The 13714-nt window shown below is 34.3% G+C and overlaps 1 protein-coding gene across 1 annotated transcript in view; it reads left to right on the top strand.

The window, feature by feature from the left end:
* LOC126373312 (inositol-trisphosphate 3-kinase B) overlaps window positions 1–13714 on the top strand; it is a 154863-nt gene that overhangs the window by 66408 nt on the left and 74741 nt on the right. The window lies entirely within an intron of this gene.

Below are 13714 nucleotides of genomic sequence, written 5' to 3'. Positions count from 1 at the left end.
ATGTCATACATAATAAAGTAACTTCCAGCATCTTCAAGCTGTGTTCAATCATTTAGAAATGCATACATTTTTGTTGACACGCCGGCCACCATTTTTATGTCGATTTTATTGTATTGTAGTTCGATTCTATATCTCTATAAGTATTTCAATGAGGTAGACTTTCCAATCGGCGTTCCCCAAAAATACGATAAATGGCGTTGTTAAGTTTTTTCTTCGTTTAAACTTCTAATTTTATGGATAACAGACATTATTATGCATCTTTTATCTTAGTTTTTCATCATCATCATCATCAGCCGTACGACGCCCACTGTTGGGCATAGGCCTCCCCCGAGGATCTCCACGACGATCGGTCCTGCGCTGCCCGCATCCAGCGGCTTCCCGCGACCTTCACCAGATCGTCGGTCCACCTTGTAGCGGGCCTACCCACTGAGCGTCGTCCGACACGTGGTCGCCATTTTAGAACCTTTCCGCCCCATCGGCCACCGGTTCTCCTCGCTATGTGTCCTGCCCACTGCCACTTCAGCTTTGCAATTCTCCGAGCTATGTCGGTGAGCTATGTCGGTGTCGGTGACAATTATAACTTCCACCCATTATTTAAAATAAAGAGAAGCAATATTGGTAGTAACATCATTCTATACATATATTGTTATCCAAATATCAAGCAAAAATTAGTTTTATATACCATTCTGCCATACATTACATTTTTGAATAATTATGTACCCCAGCTGTGAGACAATAGGTAATTATCACGTTAAAAGTGAACAACGCCATCTATCGTGTGTTTGAAGAACGTCGATTGGAAAGTCCCTCATTAACTCATATAATTAAATTAACATATTTTATGACTTTTTATTTATATAAAATGTAAGTACCTAAGTAACAATATACTATATTATGGTCTCCTGGTTGAATAAAAAATGTGCAGGTGACATCCACCTTCAGTAATGGAGAGGTAGTCATAGACAAGAATAAAAAAACACTCCATATAATCCTACCATAAGTACATATCTCGATGAAACAAAAACTACTTCAATGGAGTATCGATCAACGGTCACAAATGGCCGTATAATTTTTTGTCGCCTTTCAGATAGGTAAATATAATCCATTATTATTGAAGAGTATAATCTATTACGCATTTAAAGTTTTATATCATCAATCAATAATCATATTCAATACAATATCATTTTATTGCAAGCCATATACGGATCTATGATATGCTGTAAGTAAAAAGACAGATTCAAGGTTCTTTAATTGTGCGAAAAATACAAAAAAAAATGGCAGAAATAAGGACAATGTTGGTGCCAAACCAAGACTTTATAACTTTATTTTAGTCTGATAAGTACCTCTGAAAATAGTGGTGTCCTTCACTTACGTACGACGAGTGCAAGATAGAGATACTGGTGCTGATTCTTGTAGTCATCATCTAATTTTATTTTAAGTTATACCTGTCATTCTCTTATCCGCCGAAAAGGAAAGCGACGGGTAATTGACAGGCATATTTATGGAACACACGTCAGTTTTAGGCAAGAATTTAAAAAACGCTCCCGATGTTTTATATTGGCCCGACAGAGTTGCATACTACCGAGATGCCTATTTTATTTGCCCGGGTTATTCATTCATTCTAAAAGTAACAGTTGTCAATCATCCGTTCCATTCCTTTTCGGCGGATAAGAAAATGACAGGTATAATTTAAAATAAAATTAGGATGTGTCTGCAGGAATTGGGGCCATAGTTTTAAAACTGTCAAAGTAAATTAAAGCTAAGATGGTGTCTACAGGAATCAACACCTTTGTATTAACACTCATAGCAGTTAGCGGCAGTGTGGCAGTGCTGTGGTATTCGGTGTGATGCTCTGTCGCGGGGCCACCACCTCCAATTCTGTTGAAGACGATATAGATTAATGTACGTACCATGTACATAGTGTACTTACGTGAAAAGATTTTATGTGTACGTGCTGTAATTAGAAAGAAAACAACAAATTAAAGTGGCTTCGCTGGAGAGCATACTCCCCAGCGGAGCCACTCAGTTTTCGACTCAATGTCCCGCAAGCACTTTTTGTTTGTTGTACAGTCATGAGCAATATCATGTACCCACTTTAGAACCCTGTCGCACTATTATATTTGACATTTAATGAGTCTTACGGTTTAATTTGTTAAAAAAGTTAATGTGACATGGTACTAAAGTGTATACATATTAATGCTCGTGACCGTACCTAGTAAAGATTTACCCCAGATGGCATTTACTACTTAGTCGAACAAATAGGGAGCACTGAGGCTATCGTCCGCCAAAAAATAAAATACAACATACATATGGAACGGTCACCCCCCTCAGTCTTAGTTTAGTCTAAAGGGTCGGAAAAGTCGTAAAGGGAAGAGCGTACGGACTCTATCTCGCTCGCACTTATGTTGTAAGGCAGCACACGATAAGAATGTTTTTTTGTATGTGTCCAGGTTGTGCCTGTGCCTAAAGTGGGCGCGAACCTCGACTTCTTCTATCGTGTGGGTTTGTGAGGTGAATTACCAACCTCATCAACCCTAGTGACAGAGTTACTATTGAGCCGCCAAAAGCCCCTGACATGACTCATATAATGACTACGTACTTACATCAGTAAGTAGCAACCGGGACCAACGGCTTAACGTGCCTTCCGAAGCACGGATCGTCTTACTTTCGGACAATCAGGTGATCAGCCTGTAATGTCCTAACCAAACGAGGGACCACAAAGTATTTTTTGTGATATGTCCTCATCGGGAATCGAACCCAGGACTTCCGGATCGTGAGCCCAACGCTCAACCACTGGACCACGGAGGCCGTTACCTCGACTCAAGACCGTAAACAGAGCGACCACAGAAAGACAAGCAAAACACACAAGTCAAATATCAAGTAGCACTTAGTGTTATCTTGAATCTTAATAGAGTGGAGTAGCAATTAGTTTAATGAATTACCCGCTTTCGCCCGCCCATACATATATTTTGCTGTCAATTCGCACATTGATGCCGATGCGAAAAGTTTTTGAGTTACGCAACGTGGAAGGTTTTTTCTGGGTTAAGCTTAGCAGACGGATAAGCTGTTGTTTAATATAACTAACACAATACATTAAAACAATTACTTTGTGAACCAAGGTTATCACTTGTCCGAGCAAGTAGTGAATACTGACCAAGTTTATCCACAATACTTTTTCAACAAAAAATCCTATTTATTTGTAATCGTTTTTTGTTATATGACTCAAAAAGTTGAGTTTGCTTCAAAAAGTTTAACTACTTGGCCGGAAAAATGGCGAAATGCATTTCGAATGTATGAAGCTTAGTAATAGCGGTTTTTAACAAGGTTTTCTAATCCGCAACAACATTTGCTTTAAAAATTGGAGTGGTTAGTTGAATAGTACATTACAGATAAGAAGGTCAATGCCCCAGTCATAATATTTGTTTTGTCAGTTATGACTATCGATGGCTATGAGTATGAGTTATGTCGAATAACCACGAGTGAGCACGCAACCCGGTTTTGACTAGACAAACAATTTCTTTTTTCTTTCTCAATGAATGATTAATGTGCGCCACACTCGAAATTAATTAGTGTTCTGTCTAGTGTGTTGTAGTTCAGATTGAAGTGTCGCCGGTTCTCTTTCTAAAGGTTGTGGGTTTGTTCTTCGAAGGAACATGTATTCTTATTCTCTCATATGGGTTGTTAAATGAGGAGTTTTAAATGAGGTTTTGTGTAGTTAGTTTTGAGCAATAATTTTATATAAGTTAGTATTATATGATCTGTGATATAAGCATAACATAACTTATTGGATTTTTAATTACAAGTAATATTTAATAAACCACAAAAGCTTTAAATTGTTTTAAAAATCAACTTTTAATGATTTTGTATATACCTAAGTAATTTTGATTTGCAATACCTACACGTAACTTTTAAATTAAATAATTAAAAGTGTCCTTTAATGAAAATATCATTTAAAGGTTCGAATAAGTTATTTAAAAAAATTGGTACCTAGGTAATGATTTTGACTTTCTTTAATTTTGCTTATTTAGGTACAAGAGTTGGTAATAAAGCTTACTGGTAAACGATGTAGGTAGGTATATAAATTATAATGAGGTAATTGTCTTTTATAATAATATAGCCGACTAGGAGTCGAAGTGGTCGCCATGGCCGAAATCGGTCGGAGAGATCACTCACTCACTTATTTACTTTCAGTATTTGAACTTAGCAAACATAAGCTCACGACTATGTCCAAATTGGGGTACTCAGAGGTACATCCATCGCAAGATGAACTAAATACGTGGTTACTCTTCACTTTCTGTTAGACCAGTCAAATCAAAAAATCAAATCAAATCAATTTATTTGCGAGAACACATAGAATACAAAAAAGGTGGCAAAATAGTTCAAATAACAATGCTGTGATGTGTTCGGCCTGCATGCAGGCGTACAAATATACATAAAATAATAAAAAATAAAGAAATGGTACATTGAAAAGAAAATTATTGAAAATATACTTATTATTAAAAAATTGCAAAATTTAATTATTTTTATGTTCAAAATATTCCTATATACCTAACATTCTTATTGTATTTGAAGGACATCTTTACTCGCGGTGCGGTTGCAAAACTTAGAAAAATTTCTAAAACTATGGACATATTAAATAAACTTAAGCGTAATCCAAACTATGCTGAAACAGTATATCTATTTTCTATTGAAGACTTTATTCCGTAAACCCTACACGCAGAATCCTTTGTAAGCCCTGCGCCTAGTTAGTGGACGAGTAAAGGTGTTTTATGGTCGAAAAGGTACAAAAGAAATGAACTACGTAATTTCGCATACATAAATCGCGATTATTACGACTTATTGAACCTTACACACTAATAATCTCCGATTTAACGATTCTGTAAATGTCAGGTCCTATTATAGTTTACATTTATGTTTTTTTGAGTTCATGTCAACGAAATGTCAATGCTGCTTTTTATGAATACATTAAATGTTCCATTCTTTCATAAGTGGACATAAAGTGTAAACAAAAATGTTGTTTTACCGTTGTAATTGAAGTATTGGAAACGTTGATAAATGAAAGAATGTTAAGGGTAGGCTGTAGCAAAGCACCCTTGCGTAACATAATAAAAACAGCCTTTATACTGCGGGGCAAAGGCGTCCCCTTCAATCGACCGGAGGGGGTACGGAGCATACTCCACCACGCTGCTCCACTGCGGGTTGGTGGGGGTGGTTTGACGGCTAATAACCGTAACTAACGGCTTACCGTGCCCTCTGAAACATGGAATCATCTTACTTTTCGGACAATCAGGTGATTATAGCCTGTAAAGGCGTAGGCTTACCAAACAAAGGACAGTCTCACAAATTGCTTCTGATTAATTTCAGAAAAGCGTATAATGTTTCCATATCCGAACACGCAGAAGTATTAAGTATAGTGGATATTTGTTATACTTAGTTAATAAATTATACATGAATGATACATTGCCATCTTTAGACGATTAGGTATTTTGCTAATAAATACGTCATTTAGATATAAAATAATATTAAGTTAACTATTTTTGGAAGCTTTCGCTATTACTTTATTACATTTTGTTTTATTGTTTGTTTGTCACCATGTCCCACTAAATAAAAGCCTATAAAATAAATAAAATTTATTACATATTTTCAGTGACAACTTAATTAAATCACAAACGAATACGTTCCTTCGATACAATTTTTAAAAAGCATCCTGTCACCCTAGGCTGTACATATATTACTCGTCAACTCAGTATGACTATACTTTTGACAGTTTGATGGGATTATGTTATGATTTTATGAATATTTATGAGCCATTCGACGATAGACCGATGACGTGGCTCGCTTTGGGGCTTACATTCTTAATTAGATCAGTAAAATTAATTATCTTCACAGGTAAAGTTGATGATGGGAAAAGAAAGTCTGGTTTTTCTGTACACTTTGGAATAGTTTGAGAACGTTCTTAGTACTCATATTTCGCGTCATAATAGTTGTAATTCTTTAAGTGACCCTTTTTTATCAAGTACCTTATATGATATATTGTTATAGGAAATTATAAATATTATGCTTTAAAAGCTTAACGTTTTGATTTAGAAGACGGGACAGTCTTAGTAGTTTTAAGTCTGCAAAGAGGACGAATACATAAAAGATGACAGAAAATAAATGTAGTTTACTTATATTCGTTTTTGTATGGAAAAGCATTTTTTATTTTATTCGTATAAACACTCAAATGAAACATAATAATATTACGCGAAAATTATGAGAGTCAAAAGTTTCACACAGTTTCTGATACAAATATAATTTTACAATTTACGACGATTAAAAATAATGAGATGATTAAAGCGAATTAAGATTAAACGGTAGCAGTTAAACATTGTGTAAGAACGTCAAAATAATAAGTGACCAGCATTTACGAACACACGAACAGAACACGATATGGTTTGGAGTTCTTAAGTACATAAACTGCCTATATACGTCCCACTACTGGGCACAGGCCTCCCCTCAATCAACCGGAGGGGGTATGGAGCATACTCCACCACGCTGCTCCACTGCGGGTTGGTGGAGGTGTTTTTACGGCTAATAGCCGGGACCAACGGCTTAACGTGCCCTCCGAAGCACGGAATCATCTTACTTTTTCGGACAATCAGGTGATTCAAGCCTGAAAAGTCTTTACCAAACAAAGGACAGTCTCACAAAGTGATTTCGACAATGTCCCCATCGGGAATCGAACCCGGACCTCCAGATCGTGAGCCTAACGCTCTAACCACTAGACCACGGAGGCTGTTGAGTTCTTAAGTACCGGGTGAGAATTCCCAGCGCTCCCCGCTTGTCCGGACAAGTAGAAATGCCATTTGTGACAAATCTACAATAATCGCGTAATAAGGAGTTTTAAATAAAGTACCTATTGCTGACTTTACAATGGTAACTTTAATCCATCGGAACATTATTATCATAATTATAATGAGATGGGCTAACTCTTACACCTTGGGAGAAGGGTCGCTGTTTAGTGTGGGACGCCACATGCGTCAGCACTTACGCGGCCTCTCACTTGCCCCGAACAACCCGGATGGCTGGTTCTGCTGCTGAATGGGCCGCTTTACAAAAACGGGCTAAGTATAAGGCTCTTGAAGGGCCATATATTTTCATTCCCTTCGCGGTGGAGGTGAGTGGGGTATGGTGCGCTGAAGCCAGGAGCTTTGTGCGCGAGTTGGGGCGGCGCCTCAGAAATAGTGGAGCGGATCCCCGCTCAGAATCGTATCTGGTGCAACGCATATCGCTGGCTGTTCAACGCGGAAACGCAGCCAGCATTATGGGTACATTTGCACCAGGTACGATTCGAGGCGGGCTTCTTAATTAATATAGTTTAGTTTAAGTGTTAATTGTACATAATTTATTTTATTTTCTGTTTATTTGTTTTAGTTTTATTTTAATTTTATTTGTTTTGTTTCATATTTTTCTAATATTTTTGTTTTATAACTGTTTTGTTTATGGTGTAAATAAATTTATTGGAAAATATAGAGCCACAATTTGTTATAAAAAAATAAAATAGCTTATAAAAACTGAATTCCACCAGGTACCTATACATTTTTCAGGAAGTGTATGGTAAATAATTACTTAAATATTTTTGCTGGCGATAAAACAAAAAATGTGAAGTGAAAAACGATACCAAAAATTTTTATTTTCTTCTGTTATTTTTTCTTTTGTTTTATTTTATTCTTAAATATAGTGTCTTAAAACAACAAGCAACAGAACCTTTTCCTCGAAGCAGTTGTCTCCACCGATTTTATTTTAATCGTACGGAATTTAAACGGATTTACTGATCGTGTAACGAAATGTTTTTAATTACAATCACTGTTTTATGCAAATAAGGTGACCCAAAAGTTAATGAACATTTGTATGTTTCTTTATTTAAGTACCTAATTACGTATTTCTTGTTCCAATTCTCGGTTGAATTAAATCGGCAGTTAATTAAATTTTTCATTAACTCTTTACATGTAAAAGTACTTTCTTGAAAAAGAAACATTTATGTCCATGTCATTTGCATAAATTATACTTAATTATGTGTTAATTGATATGCAATAATTGACACAATCTTTTTAAAATCAGAATTAACTGTACGCGCAAGATAAGTAATTACAAACAAGTGATTTTGTAAATTTCAATTTAGTCAAGATAAGAGTGCATCCAATTCGTAGCATATTTTTTATTTGAATCACAATGAAAGATACGGAATTTTAAAGTGGTGAACATTACATAAAGTATATTTAATAGAAATACCTAGACGTTAATTCGTATTAGCAGTACTAGTTTAGGAATTAATATGACGCGAAAATTACCGTAAATTCCTGCTGCTTAAATATACTTAAGTACTATAAACAAGAAATCTTTAATTAAGCCTTCTCTAATGCTTGGTAAGTAGCTATGAGTACGAACTATTTTACATAAATGTGATATATCGCAGGCGACAACTGTTCGATAAGACATTTCTATATTGAACAGAGATCTTACCTACATTATATTTTTTTATAGTTGTGAGCTTATGTTATGTTACGTTATTATTGTATATAATCGTCGGATTTCAAAACTACAAGTAGGTACAAAATGATAATAATTTACTTAGTCGATTCTTTACCATCTTTAACTTGACAGGGCCCTTTAACCATGTAAACAACCTTAGCACACAGCAATTGTTTTTTTATATATAAAAAGAAAAACACAAATTCCAACAACAAAAAAACATATTTTCTTCTAACAAGCTTGTTTGCTTCACGGAAAATTACTAAAAGACGTTAGTAATTTTCCATGAATTTTCTCATAAACAAGCTTGTGGGAGAAGCTGTCGTAGTTCTTAATGGTCAGCAATGTTGGATTATAATTTTATTCGTATTACGAGTTAGTAAATACAGAGCCTTCCAACTTGCCAGGATGTAGGTATGCGGCGTATAATGTGGCAGCGGGCACTAAGCTTTATTGAAGTATCATGTTAGCACACACCGGACACTTCATACAAAAAAACCTCGTTTTACACTGACACTACTTATTGACGTTATCTACACGCGCAGTTTTTTACTATACAAAAAATACTATATTTCATACTAAAAATTAACCTTCAAATCAGCAAGAATTCATGAACGACCAAGAAAAAGGTTAAGATTTGACATTATGTTTTTTTAACAATATTGTTCAGAATCATTAGCTCATTGATCTTTGTAATTATACAGGTGATAAAAAAAAAGAAAAATATTTGAAATTAATAAATAATATTATAAATCAGATCGCCCAAGTTACGCAAACCAAATTGTAAATGTTTTATGTGTCTTAAAAAGGCACCTCAAATTACTTAAACGGGATTTAATTTGTTGTCCTGAGATTGAAATAAATGATCTTAGAATCTAAACCGATATGTTGAGCATCTCTGCAGTTGATATGATTTAACTGTGACTTGTAACATTAACTGCATTTACACTGCACTCGACTTCACAAGCTGCGGTATTAAATACTTGACTGCATTATGATTACGACTAAGCTTGCTGTGAAAATTATAATTGTATCATACTTCGCACTATGTTCTCTATATGGAAGAAGCAATTATAACAGGAAAATTGCGTCACCATTTGGAGTTTATTTAGTTTATAGCTAAGGACTCTTTTATTTGGTACAAGCCATTTCCGTAATAAACTAGAAAAAATAAGGAAGAAAACTACAAGAAGTGAGGAGTAACTTAAAATATTGTTCGGATTTTCTTGGAAATTCAATATTATTTTTTCCAAAAATTATCTTTTCATTATTTTAATTCTCTTTTAATTAAGTAAGGATCTTTCATTTATGCGTTTGTCTTGTATTCATTTATACTTAATTTAATCTACATTAATATTATAAAGTGGTAAAGTTTGTATGTAGACAGTAATCTCCGAAAGAACACATATGATTTTTAAAAAGTACATTTTTTTTTTCTTTTGAGTAAGACGAATTCTAGTTTTGCCTAGCCGCTGGCACCGGTAGTCTTAGGTAAGTACCAGGTAACCACGTGTCTTAACATTCTGTAGAATACTTTCCTGTGTTGTCCTTGTCAATAAATATGTGGAGTAGTTCCGAGTACCCACTAATTAATTATCGGCTGTCGATTCATGTATCTCGACAATTTCCTGCAATTAACTTTTTTCGAATCCGCTGAATATTTCGCATTCGCGGGTTCAATTTTGTGTGCGTGATCTGTTGATCGCGTTGTGGAGTCCAGGATTTCAAAAAATAGGTATACATTAAGAGGTGTAGTTAGAGAATGTACCTAATAAGTAGTTTTTGAGGGTTGATTTGCGCCTAACTTTAAACTAACTACACTGATTTTATTATAAGTAGGTAATTGTAAAAGTTCGTTTTATAAGTATTGCAAAAAAGTTTTGTATTTGGAAAATTATATTCCTATTATTGAAATTATTTATTCTGGACAGACAGCAATAAATATTACTTACTTAATCGTGAACTTTTTCTTACTTGGTAAAATAATTCCTCTCTGACACGCCACCACCTAGTCATAACTAGATATAATATATGATGGGGATAGTAGCAATTTTAAATTTTAAATGTTTTTTTTTATTTCCCAATATTAGTAAGTACTTACCTATCAATATAATGGAAGAATATCATGGATCGAAAGCCGTTATACCGTAAATACGTGTGATAATTACGTGATAAAATTACTTAATTTACTTAATACATAACATAATTCGTATAAATCATCTCGAAAGATACCCCGCTGTATATTTTAGCCAATGGACCGACATTTTAAATAATTATAAGGACGATATGTGTTTTTATTAAAAACTCGTCGATATGTCACGAAACTGATAGGTAATGTTACAACCATATTTGGAAGGTTGTTGCTGGGAGGTTGTCTCGGATGCGAAACAACAAAGTGTACTTTGAACTTACGCACGTAAAATATTATTCTTAATCTATGCATGCGCCGAATTTATGTAGATTTTAGTTCGGCGATCTAATTTAATTTATATGCAGAAATATAGGAAAATTATTGATTATTTAAAAATATTATATGAAATAATCTGTATACCTCTTGCTGCGTAATATTTTAATATTAAATTGAATATATTTTTCAATTATTATTTTTTTGTCAATCGTTACAAAACGTGACTTTCAATTTTGTGTAAGGATCAAAACTTGTAAAATTACGTCTTATCTGAAGTTTTATAAAGTCTGTCTTAATTCAGCACAGGATTTCGTAAGTTAGCATCTTGGTGTGATTAAATATGAATGCAAGTGTCGAATACGTGTAATTATGTGTTGTTTTGGAGTTAATTACGACACGTTGTGATTTAAAGGAGGCCTTTCAGATTTTATAATGTTTATATGTATAAGTTTGACAGGAAAATTGCGTGTTTTTCAGATGTACGAACAATGTTGTGACAGATGGGCTTGTTTTTCGAGATTTTTATTTTTTTATTTTTCACGCAATAATTTTAGATATACCGAGATATATAAACAGTCTCCATTTCTACTAATTGAGTCTACGAATAATTGAGTAAAAATAAATACCGTTGTCGGCGAATATCTTATAGTAAGTATGTTATTTACGACGTCGTTTTCATATTATTATGATCGTGAAGTATGATTTCAAAATGCAGTAAAAGTGACTACATTCCTTCTTAGTCTCTTCCAGTTGGATTAGGTAGTTGTCAAGATAAGAGCCTTACGGTTTACAATACAATACAAAACACTGTAGTCTACTTTGTACCTAACTGGATTCTTCTAATAAAGCCAATGCACAGGCTTCCGAATGGTCTCCGAATAGTAATTGACTTGACCACAATAAAATAATAGGTTTCTCATTGCGTTACTTCTGACTTGGTTATGAATATTTTGCGTTAACCTCTAATCTTATTTTAATCAGTATTAGCCTTCTTGAAACATGTAGGCGATATTTTTTGCCAATCTATCTGGTGCAAATGAAAAGATCAAACATGTGACGGCCCCCCGCGACGCGACGCTGTGCTGTAGGTAGCCGCCGCGATAGATGAGCGCAATGATAAGTACGCTACGGTATGGTGACCACGATGTTTTGGTTTTTTGGGATATTAGGGAAATACGTGTTTTGTAATCAATCTTGCTCTGTCTATTGATGTCATATCAATAGAAATCCCTCAGACGATGCCCTGAGATGAGGTTAGCGCTCAAGTGGGCATCCTCAGGCTTGTTGTCTTAAATATTTGTACCGCGTGACAGCCCTCAGCGCTTCGCATTTGTTCAGTCAAGTACTTAGTTAATGCTATCTAAGGCACATCTACAATAAATAATGTTAAAAAAATATGAGTCACCTTTATGTATAAGTTAGGTTAGAGTTGAAAAAAATGAAAATAATGAACGTACCTACCTATGTCAATTAGACCGCATCGTCATCTTATGCGAGAATGTAGTTAAATGTAGTTGTAAAAAAAATAGATATATTAAAAAAAAACAGAAGAACTATGAAATGAAAAGCTAAGAAATAAAAGTAACAAGGTAAATAAAGCCAAAAATCGTTTTTTCATGAGTAAAAGAATTACACATCACACTGGTCTAAGCTAATATTTATCATCCAAAAAAAAAAATATCATATTGTACTCTACTGAAATAAAGTTAAAATCGATTTTTAACTCTTTTAAAATTGATTTACAAAATAGTAAGTGTCACGTCTTATCAAAAATAGTTTCGGTGTACTAAATAAATGATGGTTGCCCTACTGTTATGCCGTAAGAATGGGTATGTAATTTGTAAACATGATGTACATAGTATTATTATAATGGCGAAGGATTGATTTACATTTTGTATACATTCAAGTGGGTGGAAAATTGTAGGGAAATAATTAATTTATTAGCCAAATTTGGATTGCCGAGATCTGCCCTTTATTTGATTAAAAAATTGCAGGCGATACCTGAAAAATAAGATAATTCTGTGCTTCGCAATAAACAGTCATGAGCAATATAATGTACCCACTTTAGAACTCTGTCGCACTAACATATTTGACATTTAGTGAGACTTACAGTTCAATTTGTCAACAAAGTTAATGTGACATGGTACCAAAGTGTATACATATTAATGCTCGCCACCGTACGTATAGCCGTTGCCCTCGGCTATTAGTCACGTACTAACTAAACTATGAACCTGATTCTCGCAGACACCTAATTTTATTTTAACTTATACCTGTCATTTTCTTATCCGCCGCAAAGGAAATGGACAGATGATTGACCGCTGACCCGGGCGAATCAAGTAGGCATCTAGCTGATATGTAACCCGTTTGATGTTTGCTGTCAATTTAATTTTGTTAGGTTATTCGCAAGTATATTTTTTTGTGAGTGTTATGCCTAAAATTGTATACCGAAATAAATATACCTATTACCCGTCAGGAGCACTAATTGGTTTACACACTTACTAATTTCATTCAATGTTTAGTTCAACAATTTTATTCACAAAAACAATTTAGATGGCATTGTACAGCTTTAACGTGTACTGACTCATTACTCTGGTAGGTACATAGTTATTCCAAAATACAATGTAATGGCAGAGGCATAAAAATAATTGTTGCTTGATATTTGAATCACATTATTATAGAATTACTTGCTATCTATATTGCTTCTCTTTATTTTGATCAGAATAATAATGGGTGTAAGATGTAATTGTACCTGGGTATAATTAAAAGGGTCATCATTTATATACAAAAACAAAGATA

This window comes from Pectinophora gossypiella, chromosome 15, assembly GCF_024362695.1.
Source record: "Pectinophora gossypiella chromosome 15, ilPecGoss1.1, whole genome shotgun sequence".
Lineage (NCBI taxonomy): Eukaryota > Metazoa > Arthropoda > Insecta > Lepidoptera > Gelechiidae > Pectinophora > Pectinophora gossypiella.
Note: the sequence above shows the minus strand (reverse complement) of the source record. Positions and strands in the feature narration are given on the sequence as shown.